This window comes from Nycticebus coucang, chromosome 2, assembly GCF_027406575.1.
Source record: "Nycticebus coucang isolate mNycCou1 chromosome 2, mNycCou1.pri, whole genome shotgun sequence".
In the NCBI taxonomy this organism is placed as follows: Eukaryota; Metazoa; Chordata; class Mammalia; order Primates; family Lorisidae; genus Nycticebus; species Nycticebus coucang.
In genome coordinates, this window is record NC_069781.1 from 96,099,243 (window position 1) to 96,114,692 (window position 15,450).

The following is a 15,450-nucleotide window of genomic DNA, read 5'->3' on the forward strand; positions in this document are numbered from 1 at the left end:
AAGGTCTTGAGCAAAGCAGCCTGAAATGTTTTGGGGTGGTTCTATCTTGAGTAGGGAGCACACACCCTAATCTCTTCCCTGAGACAAAAACTGCAAGGATCTAATAACCTTGCCCTAGGGGAGGGACTGCATTCATTCATTTGTTAATATACTCATTAACTTTGAAAAGATGTTTTTCCACCTACCAAGTCCTGGCCAAAATGTAATTCTCCATAAAATGTATACCCCTAGACAAAAGACCCAGCCAGGTAAGTCTTCAGGTTCGTGAACAGCTGGAGCAAGAGCAAGACACCCTCACCCCCAACTCCCATCTCAAAAAATAGCCAGGTATTGTGGCGGGTGCCGGTAGTCCCAGCTGCTTAGGAGGCTAAAGCAAGAGAATCGCTTAAGTCCAAGACTTGAGGTTGCTGTGAGCTGTGGGTCTTCCCCTTTGCCAGAAGCTCTGGTGCTTTTTTTACTCCTGTATTCCTTTCTGTCTAATAAGAGCCTATCTTACCACTGATCTGTGGTCCATGGGTTCATTCTTCAAATCCCTGAGACCAAGGACCTATTGAAGAAAGAAATTCCAGGAACAACGGGAGCCAACTCTCTGGCTGAGGTCTATGTCTTTTTTCATTGATCTTGCACGTTACTTGGTAGGACTTTTTTCTTTTTCTTTTTGAGACAGAGCCTCAAGCTGTTGCCCTGGGTAGAGTGGTATGGCATCACAGCTCACAGCAACCTCCAACTCCTGGGCTCAGGTGATTCTCCTGCCTCCGCTTCCCAAGTAGACCACAGGTGCCCCCCACAGCACCTGCCTATTTTTTGGTTGCAGCCATCATTGTTGTTTTGGCGGGTCTGGGCTGGATTTGAACCTGCTAGCTCAGGTGTATGTGGCTGGTACCTTAGCCACTTGAGCCACAGGCGCCTAGCCAGTAGGACTTTTCAAAATGAAGATCCATGTCCTTTCTGGGATCTTGTTTCTGTTTTATTTTTGAGACAGAGCCTCAAGCTGGCGCCTTGGGTAGAGTGCACCTCCAACTCCTGGGCTTAAGCAATTCTCTTGCTTCAGCCTCCCAAGTAGCTGGGACTACTGGTGCCCACCAAAACATCCAGCTATTTTTTTGGTTGTAGTTGTCATTGTTGTGTTGCAGGAAGATGAAGCCCAGTGGAGAAAAGGAGCACCGAAATTCCATGTTTATAAGAGGAAGGGCTTTATTCACCAGCCAGGAGCTTACGGCATAGAATTCCAAATGGCCATGCTCTCCGACTGGCTTGGTCTTTCCCTTTTTATTGAGAGTCAAAAAGTTCCACCTCACAGCTACTCTTCTCATTGACCAGTTTGAATCAAGCAGGAGATGCTATTCCAGCCCCTACAGAACTACAGGATTTCACTGAACTTAGAAATTTCCAAGTTCCAGGAAGTTAAATTTACAGATTCCCAAGAGCTGAGTCACCATGGTAGCTGGGACTATAAGTGCCCACCATAACATCTGGCTATTTTTTCTATTTTAGTAGAGATAGGGTCTCCTTCTTGCTCAGGCTTATCTCAAACTCCTGAGCTCAAGCAATCCACCCACCTTGGCCCCCCAGAGTGTCTTTGAATTTTATTAAAATTCATCATGTTACTGTTATTACTAATTGATTTGGGGACTTTTCCTTGTCATAGCATGTGCATTATTTATTTTTTTTAATGCTTTTTTTTTTTTTTTTTTTTGCACTTTTTGGCTGGGGCTGGGTTTGAACCCGCTACCTCTGGTATATGGGGCCGGCGCCCTACTCCTTTGAGCCACAGACGCCACCCAATGCTTATTGTTTCTCTCTTTTTTCTCCTACTGGGTTGTTGTATTTTCTTCAAAATTTTTTTATTTTAGTGACTTGAAGGTAGCACATTCTGTTTCTATTCCTATACTACTTTCAAATCTTTAATATACATACTTAAATGAAATATAAGGTTAATAATTACCTACATTACCCTTTCTTTTTTTTTTTTTTTTTGTAGTTTTTGGCCGGGGCGGGTTTGAACCCACCACCTCTGGCATATGGGGCTGGCGCCCAACTCCTTGAGCCACAGGCGCCACCCTATCTACATTTCCCTTTTAACAATAGTGTTAGCAAGCTTTATCTTGCCTTTCCCACCTCTATTGAATTTCCACAGGAATTTTTGCTCCAGATTGTAATTAAAATCAACAACAATATAAATGAGCAACTTTATATTTTTTAATACTGAAGCACATGTAGTGAAAATTAAGATGGAGTCATTCCGTCTGGGGTTGAGATGACACAACTGATCTAGTCGGTTCAGGTCCTATGTCACCTTCACCTCATGTCTACCATTCTTGTTATTTTGTAAATTTAGCTTTAATCTAAAAGTGTATATATGTCTTGAGTAGTTTATGGCAGTTGATTTAGGAGATTAACTTTTGAATTGGGATGTTGTTTCAGGTCATGGTTTATGCTGATTATTGTGTATTTTGGTTCATGGTTTATGCCAATTGTTGTTGTTTAAGATAGGGGTTAACGTGGTTTTTGTCTTGAACTTTCAAGTATAAAACTGTGGTTTTGTGGTTTTGGAAGACTAGAACAAGGTTGGAGAGGATACTCTCACTATTTTCCAGAATTGCTGGCCTTCTGGCAAATAATGTTCAGTGGACCAATCTCTGTCTCTGGATATTGGACCACAGTGACAGGCAGCCAGACCCTCTTTGTTAACATTACTGTAATGGTTTTTTACTTATTGTTGTTTTACACATCTGTTAGGGTGGAAAGCTCTGTTGGTGCTGCACGTGGGATGAGAAAAGAATTTCTCTAGACCAAGATTAGGATATAAAAGTATAAGTTTATTTTATCTTTTAGAAGGAGAGAGGAATAAAGTAGGGGAAGAGAAAAGAGAGCAGGGAGATGGCCTGGCATCCCAAAGAAAGAAAGGAAGTATGCCAACAAGGCATCAAGTAGCTAGGTGAATTTAAGAGGGATGAAGAGAAAAAGGTAATTGCAACCAAATTCATAAGGTATTGTGAATGTGAATGTTGTATTGTTATTCCTCTGGCAAGCCTGAAGGCAGATTTTTATGTGCTTTTATGATTCTGAGACCTGATGTTCTCACTTCCTTCTCTGTCCCAGAGTTTTTCAGGAACCACTCGAGGCTATAGGAACAAATTTTATTTATTTATTTATTTATTTGAGACAGAGTCTCACTCTGTCGCCCTTGGTGGAGTGCTGTGATGTCACAGCTCACAGCAACCTCCAGCTCTTGGGCTTAGGCAATTCTCTTGCCTCAGCCTCCTGAGTAGCTGGGACTACAGGTGCTCACCACAACGCCCGGCTACTTTTTTTTGTTGCTGTTGCAGTTTGGCTGGGGCCAGGTTTGAACCAGCCACTCTCAGTATATGGGGCTGGCACTCTACTCACTGAGCCACAGGTCCCGCCACCAAGGAACACATTTTATTTTATTATTATTATTTTTTTTTGCCATTAAAGAAATATTTTATTTTGTCTGTATCTCTGAAGATGCTATTACTGTTAGTTTAGTAATATAAAACTACTACATGTTATTTAATTGAAAAGTCTTGGGCTAATCTCTGGAGAATTTTCATAGGCAAACTCTTCTGTATGGGCTGGATCAGTAAACACGCCAATAAAATCAATTTCCAGGAAGAATGGACCATCCACTTTATCAGCCAAGGTAAATCCTTGTCGAGCAGAAGCTGAGACTGAACATCCCGGATTCTTCCTTGATTTGAGAAGAAAAATTTGGAAAAAGGAATCTTGACCTTCTGCCAGTATGGCCCCCCACGGGTGAACATGAAGTAACTATACATTTGATTCTTCCTCTGGATAAAATCTGAGTCTTCCTTGATATTCACCATCCATGGTTGACCATCCCCATGGACCCGGAGATACAGAGTGTTAAACTGGGACCAATCATAAGACTTCCTCCTCTCAAAAGAGCCCCTTGGTATCCTGGATATCATTGCACAGTATCCACTTTGCCTACTATCTCCATCATAAGGTCCCTCAGAACTCAGAGTTCCATAGAGCAGTGCACTTTGGTTATTCTTGCCCATTTTTAAGAATACTTCACTTCTGCCTCCAATTGTCTTATCAGAAGTCACTATCCACTTATCTAAATCTTCTTTCCCACGGAACTGCCAGATGACCTTGGCTTGTTCCAACAAGACCTTGTGCAGAGGGTGGCCTTCTGGCCCTATCCAATGATTCACAAGTTCATCCTTCAAAAGCCTAAAATGGTCCTTTATTTCATCTCTAATTGCTTTATCAAAACTAACTTCTGGCTTCTCATCAGGAGAAGTTGTATCCAAGGCAACTTCTTGCTGGTGATGTTCCTGTAACCCACCTTGAGTCTTCCTCTGGGAGGAGGCTTTGCCAAGAGCCACCACTGGTTTCTGAGGAATATTGGAACAATAGTCTGCAAAGTGAATACCCAAAAAAGGATGCAAGCCAATACTTGGCTTTGGGCATTTTCTCAGAATATAAGTGCTAGTCAGCAATTTGTGAACAAAAGCTATGGTTTAAAAAAAAAAAGTTGAAATGTAAATTTCTCCCTGAATCACCAGGGAAAAAAATCTTCAGCCAATAGCCCAATTCTACCTTCCCGCAGTCTGTCAAGGAACACATTTTAAAAGGCAGATTTAGTCAACAGGTCTAGCAATTATAAGGACAATTTAAATTTCCTTTTTGTCTGCTGGGCTATACAGTGGTTTGTGAAAAAGAGAACTCCATGGGAGCAGCTGCTAGTAAGTTTGTAAGACCCAAAAGGAAAAGCAGAGAGAGATTGATTTTAGTCCTTATTGAAAAACTATGAGTTAATAATTTGTCTATCATTTCACTATGAAGACCAACCATTTTTACAATATCTATCTCTGTTTTTTCCCCTGCAAGTCTGAGTTTTCAGCAAAAAGACTTTTTTTTTTTTTTTTGAGACAGGTCTGGCTTTGTTGCCCAGCCTAAATAGCTCAGTGTAGCCTTAAACTCCTGGGCTTAAATGATCCACCTGGCCCAGCCTTCCAAGTAGCTGGGACTAAGGTGTATTCCACCACACCTGGGTAATTTTTCTTATTATTTTATAGAGATGGAGTCTTGTTATGTTGCCCAGGCTGGTCTCAAATTTTTGGGCTTAGGCAATCCTCCTGCCTTGGCCTCCTAAAGTACTGGAATTATAGTTGTGAGCCACTGAACCTGACCTCGTCTCTATTTTCATTTAAGCTACATTTCTGAGTAAATTTATTCTGAAATAATCTGATATTAGCTTTCTAACTTTTTGAATATGTGAAAATAGTTTTTATTTTCCCCTTATAGTGAATGTTAATTTTGTTGGAAATTTATATAATTCTAGATTTTATTTTTTTAAGGAATATAAAACTATTTATTGACCACTGTTCACTATTATTTACAATAAAGTAAACAATATACAGTTGGATAACATTCTGATAATTGTGAAGTTCTTTTTTTTATGGCTTTTGTTCAGTTAGTAACCCAAATACTGAGTCTACATGTAATGAATGAGTTGGGGTAAAGAAAAAATATGCAGGTCAATAGTTTAGATTATAAAGTTTGTTCACATATTTATGTCAATAGGTCTGAAACTGCCAACACTACTTAACCATCTGATTAGGTTTCTTTTTTTCTTTTTTCTTTTTGTTTTTGAGACAGAGTCTCAAGCTGTTGCCCTGGGTAGAGTGCAGTACCATCACAGCTCACAGCAACCTCAAACTTTCAGGCTTAAGCGATTCTCTTGCCTCAGCTTCCCACATACCTGGGACTACAGGCACCTGCCACAGCACCCAGCTATTGTTGTTGGTTGTTGTATTTGTCATTGTTGTTTTAGCTGGTCCCACTGGGTTCGGACCCGCCAGCTTCAGTGTATGCGGGCGGCACCCTACCCACTGAGCTATGGGCGCCGCTCTCTGATTAGGTTTCTATAAGCCAAGCCTAGGAATGGCTTACTAGAGGAATCTTTAACAATCATTTAAGTTTTATTTGTTTACCTCATTAGAACACACCAGGATTTGTCTAGTTTTCTCATGTGTGTGGGGAAGTTATTGGTAATGATAAAGCTTTTCCTTTTAGAAATTTTGTAAACACAACTTTTTTTTTTTTTTTTTTTTGAGACAGAGCCTCAAGCTATTGCCCTGGGTAGAGTGCGGTAGCATCATAGCTCACAGCAACCTCAAACTCCTGGGCTCAAGCGAGTCTCCTGTCTCCGCCTCCCAAGTAGCTGGGACTACAGGCACCCGCCACAATGCCTGGCTATTTTTTGGTTCCAGCCATCATTGTTGTTTGGCGGCTTGGGCTGGATTCGAACCCGCTAGCTCAGGTGTATGTGGCTGGCGCCTTAGCCGCTTGAGCCACAGGCGCCGAGCCTGTAAACACAACTTTGCATTTATATGACTGTACATATGGATTCTGATGTGGCTGCCTTTAAGTTATCCATTTAAATTGTGGAATTAAGAATCAACTAATTTGAAACATTGTGGCTTCAGGAAAATTTTCTATTCTTACATTGCTCTGAATGATGGTATTGCAGACACCTGGGCTTACCCATGATATTTGTTTTTGGTGAATGTTTAAAAACAAAGAAAATCATTTACATATGTATGTTACATATACACATACATAAACAAATTTTTTTTTTGTGTGTGTGTTTTTTTTTGGCCGGGGCTGGGTTTGAACCCGGCACCTCTGGCATATGGGACCGGCGCCCTATAAACAAATTTTTTAAAAACCCCAGAATGATCCTTAGGCAAAGAGTTAAACACAAGTTCTTATTGAATAATGGCTATGGAAATTTCCCTTAGCATTTAGAAAAGCTGTTCCCTAATGCAGAGGAAATAATATACCATTGTATCAAATGTTCTTTTCTGATAAAGGAAGCAACTAGAGAAAGCTTTTATTCATTTGTTGAAAGTAACCAGTGCTATTGATGCAAGCCCCCCAATGACTCTCCCAGTACTACTTTCAAAAATGAACATATCAAACTTGATTTACTAGAATGTAGTTATTTCTTTTTTTCTTTCTTTTTTTAATCAAAAATTCAGCTTTGTTTAGATGGATTTTCTTTTAAAATAAGTAAAGTATGTAGAAAAGACCATTGGAACATTCTTTTTTTAATGACATTTTACATCTATCTTGCTTCAATATTTTGGAATTGGCCCAGCTGTTGTCTCCCACATACAAGATAATATACCTGCCATTTTCTTGTTGCTCACTTCGGGCTGAAGGAAGAATCCAGTGGGAATAGCTTGGGCCCCTCCCACTCCTTGGATTCATTTATTCCCTTTACCTGACCTGGAGCTTTTATAAACTGCAGTTTATAGTGAGACCCTCTGGGTTTGTACCCCAACTCCTTTAAGTGTGATTGGGCCAAGTCACTTCCCCTCTCTGGGCCTTTTTCTTTACAATTACAATGAGTGGGTTTGACTAGATGAGCTCAAAAGTCCCTTTATGCCCTAACATTCTCTTCTATTTTTATTTACCTATGATCACTACTGGGGTCATGCATGTGAAATGTGAGGGTCTCTTAGAGGTTTAGATGTTTTTGGATTGCTACAGCTTATACACCCTAGTTGGAGACCTGTGTCATTCTTAGTGTTCCCATTTCTATTCCTTCTCTGCTTATCCTCACTCTCTTTGGTCATCATCCCCTTTTTTGGAGATGGCGGAGAATGTAGTTATTTCTTCACACTCGTCAATCAAAAACCAAGACCTAGATTATACACACACACACAAATATATACACACACACATACAAATATATATAAAAAGCAATGTAAACAATTATTGAGCTTCATCTTCTGGACAAGAATGCCAAGTTAGTCCCTCTTCATAAAAAGCAATCACAATTGGGGCAGCATCTGTGACTCAAGGATTAGGGCACTGACCCCATGTACCAGAGGTGGCAGGTTCAAACCCAGCTCCGGCCAAAAAAAAAAAAAAAAAATGCAAAAAAGCAATCACAATTTGAGGACACTTCATAGTTGCCTCTTTTGCCTACACCAAATCTGCCTCATCTGAATCTTTCCATTTCATAAGAAACATTAACTCTCCACTGCTGTCGGGGCCAATTATTCTTTCGGGATCAAGACCTCTGGCAAAACATCTTGGTTTGTCACTAGTGTCTCTTTTCTTTGATTTGCTATCATCTGATTCACTGTCAGATAAAGATTTTCTTTTTGTACCATCTTTTTCTTTACCAGCTTTTTGAGAATTAAGAAATGCTTCAATTGGGCGGCGCCTGTGGCTCAGTCGGTAGGACGCCGGCCCCCTATACCGAGGGTGGTGGGTTCAAACCCGGCCCCGGCCAAACTGCAACCAAAAAATAGCCGGGCGTTGTGGCGGGCGCCTGTAGTCCCAGCTACTCGGGAGGCTGAGGCAAGAGAATCGCTTAAGCCCAGGAGTTGGAGGTTGCTGTGAGCTGTGTGAGGCCACGGCACTCTACCAAGGGCCATAAAGTGAGACTCTGTCTCTAAAAAAAAAAAAAAAAAAAAAAAGAAATGCTTCAATTAACTGTGGACAATCTAAATTTTCTTCAGGTTTCCAAATATTGTCAGCATCTGTAAATCCTTTCTACTTCAGGAAATATTCCACCTTCCCATTTACTACTCCTCCATCCAGAACTTTTTCTACCACAAATTCTTCAGGCTCTGCCTCTTCAACCTTTTTACTCTTTCCATTTGCTTCTTTCCCATTTTTTGCAATGTTGTTTTATTGAGTGTTGTAAACATTTGCCACCTGAAAGAAAGACTCTGACCCCACTTCAGGTATAAATTAGATGGTCATTTATTACACCTGCACAGGGGACCTCTGCCCAACGGGCAAACGACTCTGAAGTGAGGGGCAGGTTGACTTTTATACCATTTTTGATGCCATGCAAGCAAGCAGAAACAAAAGCAAAAACATGGCAGTTAGCTGGGGCGGGGTTACAGTCAGGGGGCTACAGCGTGGCGAACTAGTGGTGTACTACATGGTGGTTGGCATGGAGAGTTGGCATGGGGGCAACTAGGGGGATGCAGTACCTTGGGAACTTTGTGTAGGTTAATTTTTTCACTATTGTTTAGCTATTGCTAGGGGGTTGGAGGAACTGGGAGAACTTACCTGTTCTATGGGGTAAGTTTTTCCCATTGTTTTACCTGTTGCTTGGAGTTCTCAGGAACTCAGGGAACTTTCTTGTTCTATTCTGAAACCTGCCTTTGAAATTAATTGGGGGGGGGGCGGGGGAACATGAGTGGGACCAAGGCTGAAACAGGCTAAGACAAACCTGAGTCTTTTAGGGGGCTGCTCTTTATTACAGGAGGCCATTTTTTATTGCAGACTTGAAGAGCTATTATTCACTGACTCTGAGCTGCTCCAGGTTGCAAGTCTGTGGCGTCTCCCTAATTCTAGATTTTAAATGTTCCCCGAGAATTCTACTATATTCTAGCATCTAAATTACTAATGAGAAGTCTGGCTTCAATTTTATTCTTGCTCCTTCATAGGCAAAATGTTTTCCTCTCTTTTTCGTTGGTGTTAATAAAATTTCACCATGATGAGTTTGAGTCTTTAAAAACTCATCCTGATTTCCACTGAGGCTCAGTATCTTTCCTCAGCTCTATGAAAATTCCAAGCCACCATGAATTTCCTCTTACCTGGAATGTCATAATAATCTCTTCAATCTTAAATCTCTCAATCTCTCTGTTATTTTTTTTGAGACGGCATTTCACTGTGGTGCCCTCAGTAGAGTGCTGTGGCGTCACAGCTCACAGCAACCTCAAACTCTTAGGCTTAAGCAATTCTCTTGCCTCAGCCTCCCAAGTAGCAGGGACTACAGACGCCTGCCACAATGCCTGGCAATTTTTTTGTTGCAGTTGTTTAGCTGGCCCAGGCCAGGTTTCAACTTGCTATCCTCAGTGTATGTGGCTGGTGCCATAACCACTGTGCTATAGGCACCGAGCCCTCTCAATCTCTTTATGTCCTTCTCCAATCCATTCTCCACAAAACAGCTAAAGTAGCTTTTACAAAACTTTTTATTATGGAAAATTTCAAACACAAACAAAAGCAGAGAGATTTGTATAATAAAGCCCCATGAATTCATCATGCACTTTCACAATTATAAACTCAAAACAACTTTGTTTCACCTCTTCTGTCTCTTATTACCCCTCCCAAAAGGCAAACCCCAGATATCACTTCATCTGTAAATCTATCTTCCTTTTTTTTTTTTTTTTTTTTGAGACAAAGTCTCAAGCTGTCGCCCTGGGTAGAGTGCTATGGTGTCACAGCTCACAGCAACCTCCAACTCTTGGGCTTAAGCGATTCTCTTGCCTTAGCCTCCCAAATAGCTGGGACTACAGGCGCTCACTACAACGCCTGGCTATTTTTTGGTTGTAGTTGTCATTGCTGTTTGGCAGGTCTGGGCTGGGTTCGAATCTGCCAGCTCTGGTGTGTGTGGCTGGTGCCCTAGCCACTTGAGCTATAGGTGCTGAGCCTTAAATCTTTCTTTAAAAGACATTCTTTTAAAAAACAAAACCACATGCTATTAGGCTGGGCATGGTGGCTCATGCCTATAGTCCTAGCACTCTGGGAGGCCAGGGCAGGTGGATTGCTTGAGCTCAGAAGTTCAAGACCAGCCTGAGCAAGAGCAAGACTCATGTCTACTAAAAAACAGGAAAACTAGCAGGTTGTCATGGTGGGCATCTGTAGTCCCAGCTACTGAGGAGGTTGAGGCAGGAGAACCACTTGAGCCCAAGAGATTGAGGTTACAATGAGCTATAATGACACCACAGCACTACCCAGAGCAACATCTTGAGACTATCTCAAAAAAAAAAGAAAAGTAAAGAAAAGAAAATAAAAATCACTCATTAACTATTTGGTTACCCTGATATATAGTTGATATAGAAAGACAGATAAATGCTTGATTTTTTTTCCCTTTTATTTTTCTATCAGACTAACAAATTAGTTCCCTAATATGGTCCCTAGCAAATTAGTTCCCCAATTAGCTCCCTAGCATTCTTCAAAAGGAACCAGTGAGTTATTTTTATTAATTATTAATATAAACTCATAGATTTGAAATATGTGATATATTTCAATCCACTGTTTATTGAAACTCAGATTGTTCTATCTTTGGCTAGAATGATTCTCTACAGGTTTGTTCCTGAGTACTTTTGTTACAACGCTCGTAGTCTTTGATAGCTTTTTTCCTTTCTAGTATAAGATACTCTAGGCACATGTAGAAAATTTACTGTCCTAGACCTGGAATCAATCATTACTGTCATGAGCCCTTAGTCCTTTTAGTGGAAAATCATATTTAGATACCATAATCTGGGCATTAGGGACGTTAATTGCTATAGGATTTGTTATTTATAGTAGGTGTTTTTAGGGAAAGTCCAGTATATTTTAATACCTTTTCACTTTTTTGAAAATAAAATACACCATGAGACTATACTGACATTTTCGATTTAAGTTCAGAACATGGGCTTTTAATTAACTTCATGTATATTACTTGTGTATTTATTTTCCCCCATGCCCAAACTCCTAGTTCCCACTGGCACACACTAATATAATAATTCATTTGCTTTATTCCATAGCATACACACAATACCCTCTGTATAACAATACTAACACTAACACTAATAACAACAACAAATGATTGCTGAAAGTAATTTTTTTTTTTTTTTTCTGAGACAGAGTCTCAGTTTGTTGCCCGGGCTAGAGTGCCATGATATCATCCTAGCTCACAGCAACTTCAAACTCTTGGGCTCAAGCAATCCTCCTGCCTTAGTCTCTGAGTAGCTGACTAATTTTTTGTATTTATAGGAAAGGCAGGGATCTTGCTCTTGCTCAGGCTGGTCCTAGACTCCTGAGCTTAAAGATTCCTCCCACTTTAGCCTCCCAGAATGCTAGGATTATAGGCATGAGCCACCATGCCTGGCTGAGAACAATTTTCAGATTTTTTTTTTTTTTTTTTTTTTTATTGTTGGGGATTCATTGAGGGTACAATAAGCCAGGTTACACTGGTTACAATTGTTAGGTAAAGTCCCTCTTGCAATCATGTCTTGCTCCCATAAAGTGTGACACACACCAAGGCCCCACACCCCTCCCTCTGTCCCTCTCTCTGCTTTTCCTCCCCCCCATAACTTTGTCATTAATTGTCCTCATATCAAAATTGAGTACATAGGATTCATGCTTCTCCATTCTTGTGATGCTTTACTCAGAATAATGTCTACCACTTCCATCCAGGTTAATACGAAGGATGTAAAGTCTCCATTTTTTTTTAATAGCTGAATAGTATTCCATGGTATACATATACCACAGCTTGTTAATCCATTCCTGGGTTGGTGGGCATTTAGGCTGTTTCCACATTTTGGCGATCGTAAATTGAGCTGCAATAAACAATCTAGTACAAGTGTCCTTATGATAAAAGGATTTTTTTCCTTCTGGGTAGATGCCCAGTAATGGGATTGAAGGATCAAATGGGAGGTCTAGCTTGAGTGCTTTGAGGTTTCTCCATACTTCCTTCCAGAAAGGTTGTACTAGTTTGCAGTCCCACCAGCAGCGTAAAAGTCTTCCCTTCTCTCCACATCCACGCCAGCATCTGCAGTTTTGAGATTTTGTGATGTGGGCCATTCTCACTGGGGTTAGATGATATCTCAGGGTTGTTTTGATTTGCATTTCTCTAATATATAGAGATGATGAACATTTTTTCATGTGTTTGTTAGCCATTCGTCTGTCATCTTTAGAGAAGTTTCTGTTAATGTCTCTTGCCCATTGATATATGGGATTGTTGGCTTTTTTCATGTGGATTAATTTGAGTTCTCTATAGATCCTGGTTATCAAGCTTTTGTCTGATTGAAAATACGCAAATATCCTTTCCCATTGTGTAGGTTGTCTCTTTGCTTTGGTTATTGTGTCCTTAGCTGTACAGAAGCTTTTCAGTTTAATGAAGTCCCATTTGTTTATTTTTTTTTGTTGTTGCAATTGCCATGGCAGTCTTCTTCATGAAATCTTTCCCCAGGCCAATATCTTCCAGTGTTTTTCCTATGCTTTCTTTGAGGATTTTTATTGTTTCATGACTTAAATTTAAGTCCTTTATCCATTTTGAATCAATTTTTGTGAGTGGGGAAAGGTGTGGGTCCAGTTTCAGTCTTTTACATGTAGACATCCAGTTCTCCCAACACCATTTATTGAATAGGGAGTCTTTCCCCCAAGGTATGTTCTTGTTTGGTTTATCGAAGATTAGGTGGTTGTAAGATGTTAGTTTCATTTCTTGGTTTTCAATTCGATTCCAAGTGTCTATGTCTCTGTTTTTGTGCCAGTACCATGTTGTCTTGACCACTATGGCTTTGTAGTACAGACTAAAATCTGGTATGCTGATGCCCCCAGCTTTATTTTTATTACTAAGAACTGCCTTAGCTATATGGGTTTTTATCCGGTTCCATACAAAACGCAGAATCATTTTCTCCAAATCTTGAAAGTATGATGTTGGTATTTTGATAGGAATGGCATTGAATAGGTAGATTGCTTTGGGAACTATAGACATTTTTTTTTTTTTTTTGTAGAGACAGAGTCTTACTGTACAGCCTTCAGGTAGAGTGCCGTGGCATCACACGGCTCACAGCAACCTCTAACTCTTGGGCTTACGCGATTCTCTGCCTCAGCCTCCCGAGCAGCTGGGACTACAGGCGCATGCCACAACTCCTGGCTATTTTTCTGTTGCAGTTTGGCCGGGGCTGGGTCCGAACCCGCCACCCTCGGCGTATGGGGCCGGCGCTCTACTCACTGAGCCACAGGCGCCACCAGGGAAGTATAGACATTTTAACAATGTTGATTCTTCCCATCCATGAGCATGGTATGTTCTTCCATTTGTTAATATCCTCTGCTATTTCCTTTCTGAGGATTTCATAATTTTCTTTATAGAGGTCCTTCACCTCCTTCGTTAGGTATATTCCCAGGTATTTCATGTTCTTTGAAACTATGGTGAAGGGAGTTGTGTCCTTAATTAGCTTCTCATCTTGACTGTTATTGGTGTATACAAAGGCTAGTGACTTGTGGACATTGATTTTATATCCTGAAACATTACTGTATTTTTTGATGACTTCCAGAGTCTTGTGCTTGAGTCTTTGGGGTTCTGTAAGTATAAGATCATGTCGTCGGCAAAGAGGGAGAGTTTGACCTCCTCTGCTCCCATTTGGATTCCCTTTATTTCCTTGTCTTGCCTAATTGTATTGCCTAGACTTTCCAGCACTATGTTGAATAGTAAAGGTGACAGAGGACAACCTTGTCTGCTTCCAGTTCTAAGAGGAAAAGCTTTCAGTTTTACTGCATTCAGTAAAATATTGGCTGTGGGTTTGTCATAGATAGCTTCAATCAGTGCCACCTATGCCTATACTCTTCAGTGTTCTAATTAGAAAAGGATACTGGATTTTTTCAAATGCTTTTTCTGCATCTATTGAGAGGATCATGTGATCTTTATTTTTGCCTCTGTTAATATGGTGGATAACATTTATGGACTTGCGTATATTAAACCAGCCATGCATCCCTGGGATGAAGCCTACTTGATCATGATGAATGACTTTTTTGATGATAAGCTGTAATCTATTGGCTAGGATTTTGTTGAGAATTTTTGCGTCTATATTCATGAGTGAGATTGGTCTAAAACTCTCCTTTTTTGTTTGGGTCTTTTCCTGGTTTTGGTATCAGGGTGATGTTTGCTTCATAGAATGTGTTGGGGAAGATTCCTTCTTCCTCAATTTTTTGGAATAATTTCTGCAGTACAGGAATAGTTCTTCCTTGAAGGTTTGATAGAATTCTGGTGTGAAGCCATCTGGACCAGGGCATTTTTTGGTTGGAAGCTTTTTTATTGTTTCTTTGATCTCAGTGCTTGAAATTGGTCTGTTCAGGATCTCTATTTCTTCCTGGCTGAGTCTAGGGAGAGGGTGTGATTCCAAATATTGATCCATTTCTTTCACATTGTCAAATTTCTGGGCATAGAGTTTCTGGTAGTATTCAGAGATGATCTCTTGTATCTCTGTGGGATCAGTTGTTATTTCCCCTTTATCGTTTCTGATTGAGGTTACTAGAGATTTTACTTTTCTATTCCTCGTTAGTCTGGCCAATGGTTTATCTATTTTATTTATTTTTTCAAAAAACCAACTCCTTGTTTCATTAATTTTCTGAATGATTCTTTTGTTTTCAATTTCATTGATCTCTGATTTGACTTTGGATATTTCTTTTCTTCTACTGAGTTTAGGCTTAGATTATTCTTCTTTTTCCAATTCCATAAGATCTCTTGTGAGATTGTTGATGTGCTCTCTTTCTGTTTTTCGAATGTAGGCATCTAAAGCGATGAATTTTCCTCTCAAAACTGCTTTTGCAGTATCCCACAGGTTTTGGTAGCTTGTGTCTTCATTGTTGTTATGCTCAAGGAAGTTAATGATTTCCTGTTTTATTTCTTCCTGCACCCATCTGTTATTCAACAGA

At 40.2% G+C, this 15,450-nt stretch overlaps 2 pseudogenes; both read right to left on the bottom strand.

The window, feature by feature from the left end:
* Window positions 1–3,505: 3,505 nt before the first annotated feature.
* Window positions 3,506–7,637, bottom strand: LOC128597757 (complex I intermediate-associated protein 30, mitochondrial-like; annotated as a pseudogene).
* A 426-nt stretch (window positions 7,638–8,063) lies between these two features.
* On the bottom strand, window positions 8,064–8,723 carry LOC128597773 (chromobox protein homolog 3-like; annotated as a pseudogene).
* Window positions 8,724–15,450: the final 6,727 nt, after the last annotated feature.